Source organism: Corvus cornix, chromosome 1 (genome assembly GCF_000738735.6).
Source record: "Corvus cornix cornix isolate S_Up_H32 chromosome 1, ASM73873v5, whole genome shotgun sequence".
NCBI lineage: Eukaryota > Metazoa > Chordata > Aves > Passeriformes > Corvidae > Corvus > Corvus cornix.
Window position 1 is genome coordinate 57,070,380 of NC_046332.1, and position 19,904 is coordinate 57,090,283.

The 19,904-nt window shown below is 39.9% G+C and overlaps 1 long non-coding RNA gene across 2 annotated transcripts; it reads right to left on the reverse strand.

Annotated features, from left to right (window-relative positions):
• Positions 1-2,691: 2,691 nt before the first annotated feature.
• On the reverse strand, positions 2,692-4,261 carry LOC104693152. Of its 2 annotated transcripts, none has more exons than XR_005601429.1 (3): positions 3,651-4,261; positions 3,049-3,205; positions 2,692-2,869 (listed from the first exon to the last, which is right to left on the reverse strand). It is a non-coding gene; the product is annotated as an uncharacterized LOC104693152 (long non-coding RNA). The 2 variants fall into 2 exon arrangements; XR_002046859.2 differs by having other exon boundaries at positions 3,595-4,261.
• Between the last annotated feature and the right edge of the window lie 15,643 nt (positions 4,262-19,904).

A 19,904-nucleotide genomic window follows, 5' to 3' on the forward strand; every position in this document is an offset into this window, starting at 1 on the left:
GTGTGTGTGTATGTGTGTGTATATATATATATACACATATATATAGTATGTACGTATGTATATTTTGTAAGCAAATCAGCCCTGAAGAAATTGGTGCAGGGCTGTGTCAGTACCGGAGGCCCGGCAGCACAAATGTGCAATGCACGTGGGCTTTCACTGCTATGAGAAGGTGGGCAACAGCCCACCATGTGGACTGTCTACTTTGGGAAGTGCTCACCGAACAAGTCCTTAGAAGCAGCCTAAAAAAACCACACTGACGTGACCACAGGAGGGCTGCTTCTCCTCCACTGGTCCTCCAGTCCTTCCCACTGCCCCAGAAATCCCCCATGACCAGTGAAAACAATTTGCACGATGAACAAACTGCATGTACATGGCATATGGGTATTATTGGTTATACATCCAGCAGTCAGTCCTGGTTCTTTTGAAAGCCTTATTTCTTCACCTGTAAAACAGGCTTAATAGTAACATGGTTTGAGTTTAGTTTGTTTTGTTTTTTTCAAAGAACATGGAAAGCCACAGCTCAGAAGTCCTTCATGTAACAGATAAAAGCTATTAACAGTGTCTTCGTGGCTCTGGTCAATAAAGCGGAAATAAATTGCTTAGCTAGAAAGGATTATGAACAGTTTTATTAATGTTTGCAAAGTACTTTGAGGCTCTAACATGGGCAGTGGAAACAAATATTGTATAAACATGATGTTATTAAATGACTGCTCATCTCTGGGAAATGGCATGGGAGCGGTTTTTCCGTATTTGTCGTGACTCAGTAATTCCAGGTAAAACACACGTGTTTCACAACTTAAAAAAAGAGAGAACTCTTAACTGTCAGCTCTGTCAACACATCTGAGGAGTCAGAAGCCAAGCCATGTTTTTCCTGGCTTGCCAATTAATGCCACTAGCGGCAATGTTACAGGGGAAATGCTCCTTGCCGTTGCGTTCCATCCTATTCCACAGGATTTCACCTGAGGATGTGAGTATTCTGACTGTAGGTGAAGGGCTGAGACAGTGTCAGTCACTGCTTATTTAACAGTGCTGCTGACAGACAATGAATCCAAAAGCCTTCAGCTCTCCCTCCCCGTTCAGTTCTGGCTCAGCAGAGTTTCTATGTGTAGAACTGCCAAACATTTCTTTTGATTAATAAAAGCAGCAATGACTAAATTCACATCGAGGGTCAGTACGCTGGGTGAGAAACACCATTTTCACGGAGTCGCTCTGAAGAATGCAATTTGAGGTACTGAATTACATGATTATTTTTTGTCAAGATGCTGAAAATTATTCATCTTCTCCCTGCCCTAACAACCGATCAAAATGTCACTTCTTTTTCAGTGCAGCTTCTAACCAGTGATATTTAACACGGGTAATTATGCCTCTTCAAATGCAAAGTAGTCAAGTTTAGTAAAGCATGATGCATGGAGCAGTTTTACCAGCTGTTTTCCCGAGCCTGAACTTCTGAGCTAGACTAATACACTGTGATCCTGATGCAGGACTTCTGGTGGTTTCATGAAAAGCATCGGAAGGCGAAAACGTTGTTGTATTGTATTTCTACTGTGTTTGGATGCTGGCCCATGTGGGCTCCAACACCCCCAGAAGCAAGCTGAAGCTGGCCTTGTGGCCATCAACAGTGCTCTGAATATGGCTTATGGAAAAGTTCCATTTAGTTTTACACTTGCAATAACATTGTGCCTTGTATGTTGTTTTTTGTTAGCTGAAAAGCATATGTTTTGACTTTTCCCATCAACGTAGGAGCAATGGCTTGTATTTTAAGTCATGGGACAGAAAAGAAATAACAAAGTCAAGGGTTTCTTTCCAAGCTGCTGCACCTACGCAACATTTTACAAGCTTTTTTTGCTAATTTGCATAATTGCTTTTTGCTATTTTTTACTCACTTCTGCTAATTATCATCACTCAATTTTTTGCACAGAATTAACAACTTGTGAGGACATTTTCACAGCACAGAAGTAAATTTTCTCTGTGAGGGTATTTAATTATTCAATTCTAGCCAAAAGTGCTGACACGCATAAAATGCATCCAACATATTACCCTCTTCACTGGTCCATAGAAAATCTAATAAAATCAAGAGGCACAGAAAACCTTTTGCAAGGTGTTCAGACACTGGAAGACTGGATTTCATCATTTATATGGATTTATTGAAGCTGGTTGATTACCTATTAATTGATTACTACTAACTCTTGTCCAATTTTACATTAGTGGCCAACAGCCATCACCCTTCAGACCTTGCTAGATGATGCACAGCAAGCAGAAATTTGCTCTGATGACATCAGCTGTGAAGCAAAAACCTACTCAAACTAGTAAAGGTATAAAGACCTGACACTGGGTATAAATGCCATCTTGTTACATGCTGGACTTCAGATACTCTCCATCCAATAAGTATTAAAAATATCAAAAACATACAGGTTTTTTCTAATACCAACATCACAGTTTTTGAAAAATAATCACTCTAAAATTGAATAGCTGTAGATTTTACTAGCAGACCCATCAACTACCCATCTCTCATTACACCAATTTCTACTATGACTGTAAAAACAAGCTCCTCCATGATGCCGAAACATAAATAATTCTTGGCAAAATGATAACAAAACCCGTAAGATTTCTAATAGATCTAATTCTGGAAGGATACTTATTTGACAGTCAAGTAAACTGTTGATGTGAAGGGAAGGACTTTTGAGCATGAACTGACTAGCATGATTCCATTTTATTTAGTTAATGAGAACCCCAATTTAAAAAAATTCCCCTAATACACCAGTGCTGGTATATTGGTACATACTACGACCCAGCCTGCCTTTTTGAAGCTACTTTGGGTGACACCTCAATCTTCTGAATGTCTCCAGAGGTACTTTCCTCTTCTTGGTGACTGTAGAGAGAATTTTAAAACCCTGTTAGGAAAGAATATTTCATCAAGCAAGTCAAATTTAGATCCCCTGCTAAGCTGGGCAGAATAGATCCCACATAAATATACAAACTGAACATTAAAAGAAAGCTGTTTACTCATGTAAGTTTACTCTGGGTGCTGCAGTGAGTGAACATGCCCACCTGAAAGATGGCTCTGGTGACTCTTGTAGCTTGTGTGAGATCCTCAGTATTTCTTAGAGATTGAAGCCCCTTCCAGATGACACCCCAAGCTGGGGGACTGTCCCCGTCTCAAAGATGACAGTTTCATAACGTCCATTTTTATAGTGTGGATTTACACCTGAGGAGAAGGTTATATGTCAGAATGGGAACACTGCATTGGTAAACCTTGCCTTTCATTTTGTAGGATGGGAGATTCACCCATGCCAGTTATTGCAGGCAAGACAACAATTAAATGAGCCCTGGGGACAGTCCAGCTCACAGCAGGCACCATGGCTGGATCTGGCTGCCTCTGAGAGCACAGGAGCATGGGCACCTCTCTTGGACTAAGCTGACACCAGCTCAGCCCCACAAGGGGACTTGGTGCCCAATGTGCAGGCAATCAGTTCAGAAATCGTTAACTGGCCTCAAACTACCTAAACTACCCCTGAAGAGATTGAAGGTGTCATCACGTTCAACAGAGCAGACACTGAAATACTGGTATTGGAAAACCCAGGGTGCTACTTTTACCTAGCAGCAAGGACCTTTTTTTTTAAGAAACCATCCATTTGCAGAACGATGTGCACCTAAAGTTTTATCCTCAGTGAGTATTCTTGATTTTTGTTCACAGGCTGCATGTAGATAATACTTCTCTCTTAGTGACACACCATACTACACACAGAGGAGTCAGACACAGCGGTGATTATCTTGTGGACAATCCCTTGTTTCTCTTGGAAACATTTCAGGGGTGAAGTAACAGGAACCACACTGAAAAAAAGTCAAACAAACAGTACAGTATTATGGCAACTGATTACATTGCATTCAAAAAAACATTAAGGGTCTTGCTCTATCTCCTTTTTCTTTTTTTTTTTTAACTTGCACATTTATTTTTTTTCGCAATCCCTGTCCTTCCTCCACCACCACCTCTCCAAAATCTTCCTGCTGGGATTCATGTACAAAGCAAAATAGCTAAATTAACTGTTCAGTACTGTTCCCAGAGGAGATCCAAACTGTAGGATACACACTGGTTTCAAGGCTGCTAGTCAAGCAGTGTATTTGACTGTGAAATTAAAGATGGCCCTGGGGATTCCTTCTGTGGTCACACAGATGAGCAGGGTAAATTTCAGTATACAATACATAACATTCAGAGCAGGATGATCACAAAGTTGGTAGTTAAGGCAAATTAATGGTCAGTCAAGTAAAAAAAAATTGTCATGATCATGCAATGATCACTTATCACTCCTGTAACTTCACAGATTGTTCCTATTCCTAACAAAGCGCTTTAGGGTATCCCAAAACTTGAATTGCACCAATAATGAAATCATTCTTGGAAAATATTAAGTTCAAGGCTAGTTACCATGTTCCACCACAAATTATCTGGCCTTAAGTACACATTTGCTTCTAAACTCCTGGAACTTAGACACAAATGTATAAATAAGCATTTACCCTAAAACTATTTGGTCTGGGAAAGGAAAAGCTCTAATTTAGAATACAACATGGAGAATGTACTTCTTTAAAATCAGGATAGTCCAGGTTAAATGCCTCTGATTGCAAGGCAGTATGGCATGAAGCAAGAATCCATTTTTCAACAGAGCAAATCAAACCAGAATGCAAATAGAGTTAACTATGCTGGAAACCATAAACTCTGGGATGACTGACTGTGAAACACCAGTGTCACGAGCTGGCACTAAATTACACCACCTGTTGATTGTGCTTTGCTTCACTTTCTGGAAGGGGTAAAGGTACAGTTTTATGGCAGGAGAACTGCCTAAACTCCAGCTGGTGTGTACACAGCTCTTGGTATCTGAGTCTAGACTCAGAAGCAGACACAGCCTCCTACCCAGACTGGCTGAAAAAAAGTTATTTATTTGAGCCACTGCCACAGGGACAAAGAGCCACCACCCACTTCTCCCCATCTGGTAGTGCTCGGGCATCGCCAGATCAAGCCACAGCTTGTGTCCTCATTCTTATCATGAAGCATAATGAAAAGGAAGGGGAAAGGGAAAGGGAAAGGGAAAGGGAAAGGGAAAGGGAAAGGGAAAGGGAAAGGGAAAGGGAAAGGGAAAGGGAAAGGGAAGAAAGAAGAGGCAAGATAGAACAAGAAACAAGAACAAGATAGAAATAGCTATACTTCTAGCTAACCACTTTCGAATGTAGCCAACATTTTAAAAAAATAATAAATTATTTGAATACTTTCTGTCATCTATGTTTAAATCAAATTTCACTTAGAGCAGCAGATTTCTGTATTACTAATATTTTGCTACAGGGCTGCCCACTAAACCAAGGGCTGCTTCCCAGTAGACCCCTCACTCTGCCACAAATTGCACAACAACACAACGAAACAGAAATAATGCATCTGGAAATACATGATATATTTAAAACCTGCAATCAAAGAGAGCCCAGTGGGGAGCAAAGAACACTGGTATGGGCTCTATGGCACTTCCATGGCATGGACCCTCTGCCCCCGAATACAATCTGCCTGATACATGCTGGAAAACCTCACCAGGCCAGCCCTTCATTCCTGATTGTCCTTGGCATGGATCCAGGTTTAACCATGCTGGCTTCAGCCAGATAGATTACTGAGGGAATGAGGGAAGATGGATAAATTCACCCACTGGTCTGAGGGCCAAAAACATCTGCTGGAGTCATGGAGTTGTTGGTTGGCTGAGTTCACATAAAGGAAGCCCTCTGGGAGCTGGTACCCAGCTCTTTGGAGTTTTGAGGGTTGTCCTCGGAGACCGCAGCATTTTGCTACCTAGGGGCAGGAGAATGTCAAACCAACCAAGAAATCTTGCAGCCTATTAACACAGCATGACACAGGCAAAATGCTCTTTGTGAATATCAAAAAGATATTAAAATCAGGAGGGGTTTTTTAAAAGAAATCCTTGAGTCTGCACACAGCCCAAAGGCTGAGCTCACTCCACTAAATTAAAGGTTTCAGATGTGCAAAGATTTGTAGTGCATCCATCTCAGGAGATGTGAATGTGGCACCAAAGTGATGGGCAGCTGCACAAGTGCCAAAGACAGTTAAAATGTTGTAGCTTTTCTTTTTGAGTAGCAGAACCCAAACAGAATTAATATTGAGATTGAATAGGAGGATCGTTTCTCTGCAATTTTCAGAGGAAGTTTCTTATCCCTGATGCTTGATAAGTATTTCATGTGGTGGTGTTTGGCAACAGTGTTATGTCAGATTCATTTGTGTGATTCACTTCACCAGCTTTTGGAATCAATGGCTGTTGCTGAAATAACTCACTAGTCCACAACACTCTGGATTAAGTAAATTTTAGAAACACCTTAATCTTTGATGCCTAGATAAGATTAATTTTAAAAATCCATATGTTAAATAAGTAAATTTATAATCCAAAAGCTGCATACTGTGACCCTGTACCAGACCTTACAGCTGAGTTTTGCCACTCTCTGATGACTAAGGAGTTGCAATAAGTGTTGTCCTTGTGGTATAAATACAATTTCCTAGCAGTCTGCTGTGTCTGAGTCATCCCAAACACTAAAGGAATAAAAGGTCTCTCCCTTCATTTTTTGCTTCTCATATCTGAGCAGGAGGCATGGAACATTTTAAAGACCATTCCCTGGTTCAAAGCTCGTTGAAATCAGCAGGAGCCTTTCTGCTGAATTACTTAGTTTTGGATCAGAGCCACCATTCTTTAATATGTTAAACAGTGAAGTTTAAAAGTTACCTCCTTCCATTACTAGTCTCAAAATATGGAGATGTTTTATAACAGTTATGTTTATAATTGGAGATTGCAAATCCCATTAACCTGGTCACTATGGGAAATGCATATATAGATACAAGGTAAGAGCCTGATCCTCTATAAATATTAACACATTTTCAGCTGAAAGTTATGTCTTTGGCACTCATATAAGTGTTGCAGGTAGGAGCTAAGGCAGGAGTTAATGTGCATTTTGGATGTGCATCCTAGAATCTTTTGAGGAGTAACCCCACTCTGTAGCATGACAAATTTACTGCTATACACTGACTGCTATTGCCTGCCAGTTACATCCTTTACTAGTCAATCTGTTAGTTATAGACCACAAGCCATGGAAAGGCCAAACCTATTTTTCCTGGGCTCTGCACTTCACTGGCTGTGAAGCATTTGGAAATCTTAAGCATATCTTGTGATTCAAACTTGAGCCCCTTAGCAAAGAGACTGAAAAGCAGGAGCTCAGAAGTTTGGACTATCATCAAACACACACTGTCTCTGTGCACCTGAATTTCCACTTCTGTAGAAATGGAACCTCTTCTGAGTATGACAGAAATAAAAGTTGTGTTAAATGTTCTGTGAGGTCTTTCAAATGTTTTTTACAGAAAGTCATTTCTGATTAAAGGATAGAACTTTATTTCATGTCTTAGTTTAAAGGTCAGACTGGATTAGAAGGGGGTTTTTGTTCACAGACGTGTTCTCATCATAACTTCACTCTCATGCTATGACATAGGCAGCAAGAATGATTTGCCCAGAATTTTATGAGAATGGGAATGAATTCTTATTATACATTTATTCAATGGGGGAGGGAGAAGATATGATCTGTCCTTTGCAAATTTACTTTGTGGTTAACAAATATATGGAGAAACAATCCTATTTTAGTGAATGCTGCCTAAATATTTAAACACTGAAATACTAATTCCACAGCATTTTTTAAGTTACTATCCATCCTATTTCTGTAAAATATCTCCTAAGAATTATAGTGTTGAATCCTGAAATATTTATTGAAGCAACACTATGTTTTCCCTGGGTAACAACTCAGTAATGACTTCAGCATATAATTCGTATTATTTAAGTCATATGCAGCATCCATATTTTAAGCAGTATGTCAGCTCCTTTAAATTGTATCAACACTGTGTTGTATAAGCGTGTGGCAGGAATAGAAGCAGCTTTTGTTTGAAGCTACTATTTAAATTTTCACCAGAGAAAGAGAAGGTAGTAATTTATCCATGGAAATAAGATGTTTCTGAATATTACAAAATAACCATTATTTATGGTTAACTGCATCCAGAACCTTTTCTAAACTTGATGTGAACTTCTGCAATCCTTCCAAAAAATGTTTTTAGTCAATCCTGTATGACATCTATAGCCATAATCTGGGGAAAGTAGAGTAACTGGATACCAGTATTTAGTACTAGTAGGATTTACTCCGTCCCTTACTATTTATCAATTATGTTTATAATGCCCCAGTAACCAATGAGTACAATAAAGATACTGATTACATTCTTGAGAAATGAGCCTTTTAAATTGTAATGCTGAACTGCTGAGCTTACAGGCAGACAGATAAAGAAGAGCTTCATTGTATTGTGATTACAATGTGATGTGAGAAACTATGCAACTCAAAAATGTGAAAAAGTTACTATCAACATTGTTTTTTCATTTGTTGAAAGAAAATAGACTGGATTTTTTTCTATCAAAAGCAAAGTAAAAATCTTATTTAGCTCAGGATGAGAATCTGAACACAAATTAACTGATTTTTAGGTCCATGAAGATTTGTGGCAGCACTACTCATGCCATTCCCATCTGCCAGTAGGAGTAGACATTATTTTCACTGTGTGCATGTATGTCATTTTCCTGGGCCTAGTTTAAAAAAAATACATAAATCCAGATTCTTTTGAGAGCTAAAAGTCAAAGATATGAAGAAATATAGTTCTTGAAGAAAAAAAACAAACAACTCGGGGGGTTACATCAGGCTTTCATTTTTAACATGGCCATGATTTCATCACTCTGTGGTTGGCTAGACAGATCACTAACATTTTTGGTAATTAACACTGTTTTTGTCACTTTGTGAAATTGTTTGCAAATCTATATTTACATAATTGTTTCTCCAAACTGCAGCAGAATCTGTCACAGGCATGTGTCACAGAATAAGCTGGTTTTAGACCTGCTTGTTGTCTGACCTCTCTGATTGTTACGCATACAAGGTTTTACCTTCTTCCTCTTAATTAGCTGGCCCCTGCTGTGCTGAGGTCTTTTACAAGCTTGAAAACAAGTAGCCTTTGTTTCCTGGTAACCAATCTTTAACTTTAGAACTGTCATCACAGATGTTGCAAAAGAGTTTCCATTTTGAGCTGCAAAAAACCATTCATACAGATATTTATCTGTTTTGTATAGTCACTCACAAGAGTAAACCTGTATGTAAACTATGTAATGTCAATGGACCCAGCCAACACCTCCAGTCCTGGTCCTAGTGCAGTCTGCCTGTGTGGCATTAAATCAAGGCATTGCTGGGGTACTCAGTTTCAGTCTTACTCGAACAATGACTGCATTTTTATTCAAAGAGGTACCCTCAGCAGTGAGGCACCATGTGTTTATGGCATTGAGCTTCAGCCCTCTCATGGCCTGGAGACAAGTGCTGTGAAGCTCTGGACCCCATGGTGAGAGCACCAACACAGAAAATACAGCCTTTGGAAAATTAGAGTTATCTTGTCTCAGAAATTGCCTGTAGAGTCTCCTGTTATGGATGTGAGCTTTTCATGTTTCCATTCTATAGTCTATTGTGAATGTTGAAATCCTGTCCTCCTTTCAGGCCTAATGCTTTCTGTAAAGCAGCTATAGAAAGGAAATTTCAGGCTGTGCCTACTCCTTTCGCTGTGAACAGAATATTAAACTGTGAGAGAACAAGAACACCAGGGAATTAAAAAAAGGCATTGTAAGAAGGAAAAAACTACACATGCTTTTAGTCTTTCTACTGATAACAGTCATACAGCAGCAAATTTAACCCACCTTTTTGGGCTCTCATTGATGGATCTGTCATGTTTCTAATCATATCTCAGTCTTTCACAAAGTCTGGCACTGTCCACCACACAAACAGAAGATGCATTAATCCCAATAGCAGACTGTTAAATTTTGTGTTCTGCTTCTTTTTACAGCTGCTTGCCATGGAGGTACCTTTACTTAAGGCACTTTTTAAAGCATATAAAGGAAAACTCCAACTTCCCAGGGCAAAGCAAGATGTTTACAGGTGTTGCGTGCCTTAACACCTCATCACCCCTTCCACACCACTCTTCCACACCTTTTTATCGCACTTCTGGCATGTCTGAAATGACCTCAAATTATCAGACTGTTTGCTCTGCTCCTCCCACCACGTGGAAAATCATATAGGATGTAACTGGCCATTTGGCAGATCAGGAAGCATACAAGTAGTTGTCACATTACCATTCAACATTTCCTCCATCCCCAGCTGTAGGGTCCCAGATGAAAGGCTGTTGAGGGGGGAAAATCCACATCTGGTTTTCTGGACAATGTGTTCACTTATGTCAGATGTTCTGAGAGGTTTCTTAAACCACTTAAGCAAGGGTTATCCTGTTTCTCAATATCTGACAGGTATTGATGCAGATGTATCAGGAAAGTATTTTAAAACAACAAACTTAGTAAATAGTTATGGCTCAGTATAAATTACAGAGCAACCTCTCTTTGGAGCCTTATCATTCCTCTGCTATCTTTTTTTCTCTTAATTTGTCTGTGAGGGAAAGACAGTAAAGGTCAAGGAAAGAGACTTCTATTTTGAGGGGCATGAGTCAGTCATTCACTGAGCCTCTAATAAATGTGCATCAGGTAAAATAAAGTTCTAGCTTCCTCTTTTTAGTTGGTCACACTAAATTCCTGGCTTTACTGATGACTACATGGCCACTTCACATGGAAAATTGGGAATTTAAAAAAAAAAAAAAAAACAACAGAAGACTAAACAAAAGAAGCAGGATTAGAAGGTCTCTGTAAATGTGAATTATCACTAAAGACTCAGGTCTGTTGCCCACGCACGGATATTTAGAGGCACTTGATGTTCCCTGTAGAGTCCTGCCTGGACTCCATCTCCTGGCCTACAGCTCCCTCAAAAGCTTTGTGTCCTACCCCTCAGTCCACCCTGGAGGTCTCAGACACCACAAGGCATCTGTGTTTAGGCAGCCTAATCCCTAAGCCACGAGAGTTTGATATTCAGGTCCAGACTGTAGACACATAAATATACTTTCTAAATGTGGGTGTCTTCATGTGATCCATCTCCCATTATAGCAGGTGGAGACTCACAGGGGCAGAGGAGTCTGGAGAGCTGTTCTGCTCTCCCTAAAGCAGCCACCTGTGTCTGGCTGGTTGAGCAGCGCCCCTGACTGTGAGGATGGGGCTGACTAGCTCACTTTCGCCAACCAGCAGCTTGCTCACAGCTGGGAGATCAGTGCTTAGACCTAGTGTTCACAGCCAAGAAATAAACCTGAAAACTCAATCATTTTTTTTGTGAGAAGCTGTTGGTGAGAAGGAAGATTCCAGTCTGAAACCTTTGTTCCACACAGTCTCAGACTTTCTGAATTTCGGTGACATCGGCTGTGATGAGCTGAGCCCCTGAAGAGGTCTCTGCAAGTATTGCCTGACAGATTGTACCAGGTGAGCTTTGCAATATGCCACAGAAATAGAGGTAGAGGGTCTGGGATGACATGAAATGCTCATGAACACATCCTCTAGTGAAAGACCCTCAAGTAAAACATGGCAAGTCCAGCAGAGAGGAGGCACCCAGTAAAACACAGCAGCTCCAGGGGTCTTGACTTCAGCTGCCATTAACAGAAGATTGCAGACCTGGCAGGGGCTATTTAAAGTATTCTTTTAATCCACACAGAGAGAAAAGCTGCTAAAACCTGTTTTCCACTCAATGAATCCGTTCTCCAGGGTTCTTCAAAGGCATCACTGCTTTTCTTGGCATTCCACTGATTGAGTGCAATGCATCATATCGGCGGGGTCCCTGTGAAAAACTGTATTAGCTCTATTAACATCACCAAGAAAACCCTTGGGCAAGATGTAACAAGTTACAAAAGCAAGTCATTAGTATGTGTTTACCTATAACACCCCTTCCACAGGACCAGCTAAGACTTCTCTTCATTAATTTCCTATTGCTCTATGCCTAAGAGGGTCATTTCTTAAAATCTGAGATACATTTAAAAACCCCAGAAAATTAAGGGCTAACCCATAGCCCAAAGTAAAAAATGTTTACCACTAACTGAAAGCTAATTCAAAACCATCACCCACGCTCTTATTTTCAGAACAAGTTCTCCAAGGTGCAGCAAGAGACACTGATAGCAACTGAACAGGACAAAAAGGGGGAAAGAAAAAGAAAACATTTCCTGTTGTCCACCTCCTGCTGTACAGAGCAAAGGCTTGCAGTATTGGGTGCTAAAAGACAGTCAGTGCCTACCATTAAATGTGCAAAGAGAAGAAACATGGTAAGTAGCTGGGAAGAATGGGGTTTTTTTCCTTGTTTCACTTACTAGTTCACATGATTTACATATCTGTGTAGCTACTTGAAACTAGTGTGAATACCAACATCCAACACCTGCACATCAACAATAAACAATTTCCAAAAAGCTTCTGCAACTCCTCTGAAATTACATTACTCTGCCAGTCCAAGCAAAAAACATTACAATATCCAGGGAAAAAAAAGAAAAAGAAAAAAGGGGGAGGGGGGAAAGTGTTTAATTTTCTCCCTATCTATGTATTTTAGTGATTTCTTAGGTACCCATTCTTGTGGACTCTTTACTGTGACAGACTACAGACTTTTGTCTTGTGAATCCCTTCCTCTGTTTTCATAAATTCAATACACTTTTCACCTAGTCTGACAATATTCCTAACACCTATTTACTTACTCTTCTTTTCTTTTCTTTTTTAATTTTTTTTTAATTATTAAGGTAACTTCAAATGGAAAGTTTATGAACATTGTTTTTTAATAGGGAAAGGAAATTTTGGGAGGTTTCTACTGCATTTGAAAATGCCTTCAAAATATATCTCACATTTGAGAATACAGCACCCAAAGGAGAACAAAGCACAATCCTTGTCTTGCTCAGAGGAGTGGCTCATATGCTTTAAGCTGATCCATATTCTGTGTTTGGCTGGTTACTGAAGCATCCAATTTTCAGAATGAAGCCCCCACTGAAAATAGGTGTATGACAGTATATGATATCGAATCCATATTTTATAATTATTTTGATACCACATTTCTTTTAATATGCTGTTTTCAGAACTGCCTGCTTCAGTATTTATTCTGAGTACCACATGCAATGTTCAGCCAGACAGACACTGAGGCATCAGCATTAAACTGAAAAGATGAATGTCCACTCCACCTGCTTCCTTTCCTCTGTTTCACACCTTAACACATGCACATGCTTACTCAGTGCTCACTGTGGATTTCTGACATGTCTTTCTAAACTCCCAAAAGACAGCTTGACGTGGCTGTGCTATTGAACACTGGCTTCCTTCCCATCAATAGAGAGGCCTCTAACTCTTCCTAGGAAATACTAATAACTGTGACAATTATATAATTATTTTGTTTATTCTTAATTCTGTCAGAGAAAACAGAGTGAGCAGAGAGAACTTCCTAAGGAAACAGGATTTGAGTTGTCTCAGCAAAGTTTTACACGTTGTTTAAATATATTTCTTTTTACATTAAAAAAAAATCATTCAAAGCACCTTGGCTAACAGTTTGCTGCCTGGTTTGAGGCAGTTTAACCTTAAGGTGTGGCAAGCTCTGGAAACTTAGTGACTCACTGAGTAATAACCAGCTACAACATAAAACATCAGCCTACATACAATTTTCCAACCTCATTCTGTAAATCTTTTACTTGAAAAGAAAAATAAAACAATTATCTAATTTAGTCTGTTTTTAATCTTTATGGCAAAAAGTAATACGCTTAAGGAATATTATTCTTTCTTGAAAACATACTAAGATACTAAAGAAAATCACAAACAAGTCCTTGGAAGCTTCTTTGAAGTTTTACTCTCCATTTCTTCATTTTAATTTTATTTTAAAGTGATATGATATGCAAGTATCTACAGCACAGAAAAATAAACTTGTAATATCTGTGGCATTATTATTATTGGCAAAGAAAGCAAGAATGGGGCACGCAGATTTTTAAAATAATAATAAAAGAAAAAACCACAGAAAATACATATTTTCTTTATTTTTCCAGACAGGATACGTGTTATGTTACCCCCCACCCCCATGCAAATAATCTTTGTTTGCAGAAATATTCCAAATTACTCCAGACACAGGACCAAATGAAGAATGCTGTTAGCTCTCAAAGGCTTCACCTCACTAAATTTCTTTTTCCCAAAGAAAACCTTTTCCCAAGGGGAAACCAACATTTCTGAGGAGTGAGAAGGAAGAGACACAGAAAAGGCAGAATCTCACCCAAAATTGTAGTCAGGATGTGGCTGGATGCACATCTGGATCTGAGAACTGCAAAGTGCTCCTAGAGTCTCTGTTCAGGATTTAGTGTCTACATACATGGACACATAAATCCATAGAACCTCGAGTGAGTACAGAGTAAGGCCACCACCAGATACAAGTATTCTCCATTTACTAGAATGCAGTTAGGTGGCTGTGACATTCAGGATACGATCTTCTCTCCTGGAGCTGCTCCAACTTCCTTTGCCAAAAAAAATAACGTTGTTCAAAGGTAAAAGCAGATGGGTCTGGTGGGATATATCTCCACAGCTGATGGACTGTGGTGGGTTGATCCTGGCTGGATGCCAGGTGCCCACTAAAGCTGTTCCATTGCTCTCCTCTTCAGCTGGACAGGGGAGAGAAAATCTGACAAATATAACACCCTTATCGTGGGTCATGATAAGGGCAGGGGGAGAGCAGTCACCAGTTACCATCACAGGCAAAACAGACTCAATTCAGGAAAACTGATTGAATTTATTACCAATCAAATCAGAGGAGGATAATGAGAAATAAAAGCAAATATTAAAACGACTTGCCCCCAACCCTCCCTTTTTCCTAGGCTCAACTTCACATCCGAATCCTCTCCCTCCTCTTGCCCCACAGCACAGGGATATGGGGAATGGGAGTTGTGGTCACATCTCATCACATGTTGTCTGTGCTGCTCCTTTCTCCTCAAAGGGGTGGACTCCTCTGGCCCTGCTCCAGCATGGATCCCTCCCGCAGGAGACAGAACTCCAAAAACTTCTCCAATGGACATCCTTCTCCTGGCTGTTTTGCATGAACTGTTTCAGCATGGGTCCCTCTCATGGGGTAGAGTGAGGGTCCCCCATAGGATCACAATCCTCATAGGATTGAAAGCAAACCTGGTCCACTCTCCATAGGACCATAAGTCCTTCCAGATTTCTGTTCCAGCATGGACTTCCCATGAGTTCACAGCTTCTCATGCATCTACCTGCTCTGGTGTGAGGTCCTCCACAGGCGGCAGGTGGATCTCTGCTGCCTCTGAGATGTCCGTGGTCTGCAGGGGCACAGCTGCCTCACCATGGTCTGCACCAGTGCCTGGAGCATCTCTTTCTCCTCCTTCTTCACTGACCTGTGTGTGTCTGTAAGGCTGTTTCTCTCACATATTCTCATTCCTGTTCCCAGCTGCTGCTGTGCAGCATTTTTTCGTCTTTATAACTCTGTTGTCCCAGAGGCACTGCCACCATCTCTGATGGGCTTGGACTGGGCCAGTGGTGTGTCCATCTTGGACCCACCCGGCATTGACTGTGTTGGACATAGCAGGAGCTTCTGGAAGCTTCTCACAGAAGCCACCCCTGTAGCCCCCCACTACCACAACCTTGTTATGCAAACCGAATACAGGCACATGCTTTGCAAAAAGACCAGAGAAATGATTGAGGGGATGTCTTCCAAACAAGAAGCCTTTTATCAGTACTGAAGCAGCTCATCCCACTCAGAACTAAACTTAGGAGCTAAATTATGAAGCATCAGTTTTGCTTTTCTCTATGACCTTGGATACCACAAAATACACTTATTTTGAAAGACTCAGATATAATTCCCTGTTGTATTCTGTATCCCCTTTCCAGATGCCAGAATGAATGCAGCCATTTCCAGTTTCTATTCCAAGATTTAGATGAACAGGTTTGGGGAGTCAATTTCCTTTCAGGTAAGAGCCTCACCTCTCTTGGCTTGACTTCCTTTACTGACAAGCCTTTGGTTCCTGTCTTGGCCAGATTTTTCTACCACATTATACCAAATGAAGGGATTAATCAGTGGCACAAAAAATAAATAAATGCAGAGCTCTCCACAGAGTTTAAATTCTTTTTAAAAAGGAGATTTGTGAGTCCAACATCAACTGCCTAATTTTGGTAGGAAGCATGAGGTTACTCCAGAGAGGGGAGGCAGTGAACTGTGCATTTGTGGCATTCAGATTGGTGATACAATGTAGCTCCAAAACAGGAATAACCCACGCTGCCAAAAGCTACAGAGTTAAGTGTGATGCAGATGATGGACAGAGGTGCAGAAATACAGCAGACTGATCATTTCTAGTGTCGCTCCATTGCGTGCCAAGTGTACAGGTGAGGTAATACTGGAGCCAGCCCAGTGCTTTCCAGAAAGAAGCATAAAGGCAAAGTTTGCCAGTGTACAGCCTGGGAAGAATTAAATACACCAAATTTTCATACTGATCCTTTTAGAGTCAATGTTTTTTCACAAATCACCATGGCTTTTCCAGTGGTGTGTTTAAATACCAAGTGAAATTGCATGGCTAATTTAACAAAATTGCCTTGGCATGTGTGAACCAGGTGACTGCGTGCGCAGAACCCCTAAAGCAGCCAAGAGGCCACAAAGGCGGTCAGCCTATGCCTGTAATTATTTTAACAGCACAGACACGGTCTGCACAAGCTGTATTTTGTCCTTTGGTATTTACTATGTGAATGTTATATGCTAAAAGAAATTTTTAAAAAAAAAAGAGAGAGAGAAAGAAAAAAAAAAAAAGCAGAAAACAGAAGTTTTCCAACCCTATGGAATGACTTACATAAGGGTTTGGGGGGTTGGGGCCCAAATGCAGGAAAGAATGTTCTGTTCTGGTTTTAAATTAAAAAAGAAAAAAGAAGGCAACTGTAAATATTCTAAATTTGTAGATGGCACAGGGTATTACGCCCTGCAGCATCTCAGACGAATTTTGCTTGTGGCCATCTTGAACGCCTACAGCTCCAGATACACTGTAATTACCCCAACCCATGTGATGCAGCATGTGCTTTCCTCTGCCAAAGGATGGATGTCTTTTCCATACAGCAATTTCCTAGCAGTATACTCCACGTGCCATAAAGCTCATTCTGAATACAGTAGGAGTATGAGAAGCCAATGTAAAAGGAAAGCAATTAACCTGGATAATTTGCAGCCTTTGAATTTCCTAGATATTTAATATTTAATAGGAAGCTTACATAAACACTGTAAGAAGAAGAGCTAAGCCATTCCTACATGCACATATAAAATCACTCATTTATGTGTGCTGGATGCAAAAGCACCACAAAACCCACACATTCAGTTGGAATGGTGCGACGCAGAATGGCATTAAAAAGCAGATGTATTAATGCATTAAAAGGGAATTAAAATATAGTCCCCAAGACTATACGTAAATGCTTAAGAGAATCAAATCTGTAATCAAAATGAAAATTGCTTTGACAAAGCATGATAAGCTTCAAGGATTTAAAAGCAATGATCATAAGAAAGGAAAAATGCTCTGTAGTCCACCTTTCCTCAGCCAAAGAAAATACAGACAAAGGCAACAAGCTACAGCTACAACATTAAGCCAAGAGATGTAAAGAAGCCCATGAAAATATTTACTGCTGAGCTTGAAAGAAAGCCACTGAAAATTGCTATCTGCCCCAAAAACCCCAAGAGTCTGAATTCTCTAACTAAGCAAGAAGATTTCCAGTCCCAATAGTGTAAATATTTTTAAGTGCAGTGAAAATACTGTACAATGATAACGTGTTTATTTTGATAAGTGCCAAGTCACTACGGTTTTCAAAATTAATAAATGTATGGCAAAAAAAAAAAAAAAAGTCCATCATGCTTAAATTGAGAAGCATGGAATAGGTCTGTTGGTATGTAATATCTGGAATTAAATATTCACTCCTAGTTGGGCTTTGTTGCCTAAATGGATAAATTCCATTCAAGCAGTTCTAGCTATTCGTTGTCCAAATTTTAGTTTAATGAAATATTAAGGAGCAAGGCAGTGAGTAATTTTATAGGCACATGCTTGCATTACAAGCAATGGACAATGGGAGTAAATTTTATCATGGACATTAAATACATCTATGCTATCCCAGTGAGGTTTTTTTTTGATTAACTGTTTAAATTTCTGAGGCTTAAGCTGTAAAACTGCAAGCTTTACCATAACAACAGAACAATTACAGTAGCAAAAAAAGAGTGCCTAAAGAGGATTTGCAAAAACTGAAAATAGTTGTATCCCCTTCATAAGTGCACACACAAATATAGAGCATAGAAAATGATCAGTTGAGGCACATGCACATTTAAACCTCTGCTTTTTTCAAATATGCAATTGCAGAGTCAAATCTCTTCACTACTTTAAGCTGCAGTTGAAAAATCAGCGACCTCTGGGAAAAGTGACAAAGAGCTGACGGAAACTCCAGCACTTTCAAAATATGATATTTTAGGGTTTTTTCCTATTTTTTAAATGGCATCTCCCTTTCAAAAGGTACAGAGACACTTGTGGGGTTTTAAATTAATTGAAAAGGGCGTGTAGCACATGAAACATTAACACTGTAGTGCATGAAACATTTAAATTGATGCCTAACTATTCTTTTATCTAAAAGTTCATCTTTAGACCAGTAAACAAAAAGAAAGAAGAAAACCAAAGCCAGCTCAGCTCAAGCTTCCTTTGGATGCACATTCATATTTCGCCTACTTGTTTTGAAAAGCTGTCCATAAACCCTGTCCAAGTGGCATTGTGGCTCCAGGGTTCCTAGAAGTAAGAGATAACAAAACACTCCTAGATCACTCAGTACATCTCACTGCTAATGTCAGACAAAATAACAACAAAATACCAGCTCTTACTGCCAGGAAGTTTCTCTTACCAGCTACCAATGGCATTTTCTCCCACTGTTTCACTCCCTTGTGTATGCCTCGTGCACAAGCTTGAGTTACTCCCTCATTTTCTGATATTCCACCCACCCAGTGACATGTGGCTGTACTGGAAAGCTACCCTCCACTAGGAACTCATAACGTGTTAACCTCAGACATTTGAGAATTGTAAGGTGTGACCCCAAAATTACAACAGCTTTAAAAGAAACCCAAAATTTTTAAAAGTTATCTAATTTAATTCTCTTTATTCAACATTTCAGGCTCTTGGGGTTCCCAGTTTAATATGGCTTTTTATGCAGCTCTAAGGACTTGGACTTCTCAATGTGGTTTTTTTAGTGAAAGGTTTGATTTGTGCATTTACTCAATAGAAAGATTAGAGTTATAAAGCCAAAAAGGTATGAATTCTTAAGATTTGCAAAATATTTACAAATTTTGGAAGCATCTTATCCCTTTCATGCATTTTCCCCAATATTTCTGGATTAATCAAGAAATACTGCCCCGCCCTTCTGGCAGATGCAAGGACTGAGTTTATTATTGCTGCCATATAGACTTGGCAATTTACTCTGCATTTCCAAGACTCACGTTTACTGCAGAACCGGTTTCCTGGGAGTTTCCTGCATCTGTGGAGGGAGAGGGGAGGAGACAGCCAACTTCTTGTGGGAGGCACATTCTAGTTCCTTCTCCATACAGTTCTGATTTTACTAAAACAGATGAATCACTTGAGCTTGTGCTCACCTTATTCCAAGCTGTCTATCAGCTGCCAGTTTCTAGACTATATCCCATCACCTCCCATTTTTAATGAAGACTTATTTTCCTGTGAGTGCAGAATGGAAACAACAATTGAAACCTCAGGAGTTGCCACACAGCAAATTTTTCTGGCAGCTCTGTTCACATGGGAATTTTCAAAGAGCCTTTAATAGTCTTAAATCCAGAAATATTCTCATGAATTTGTGATTTTCATCCACAATGGTCAACAGTTTCCATGAAATGCAGTGTAGGAGTAAGTGTGTCCAGAGGAAGATCACTGCCTG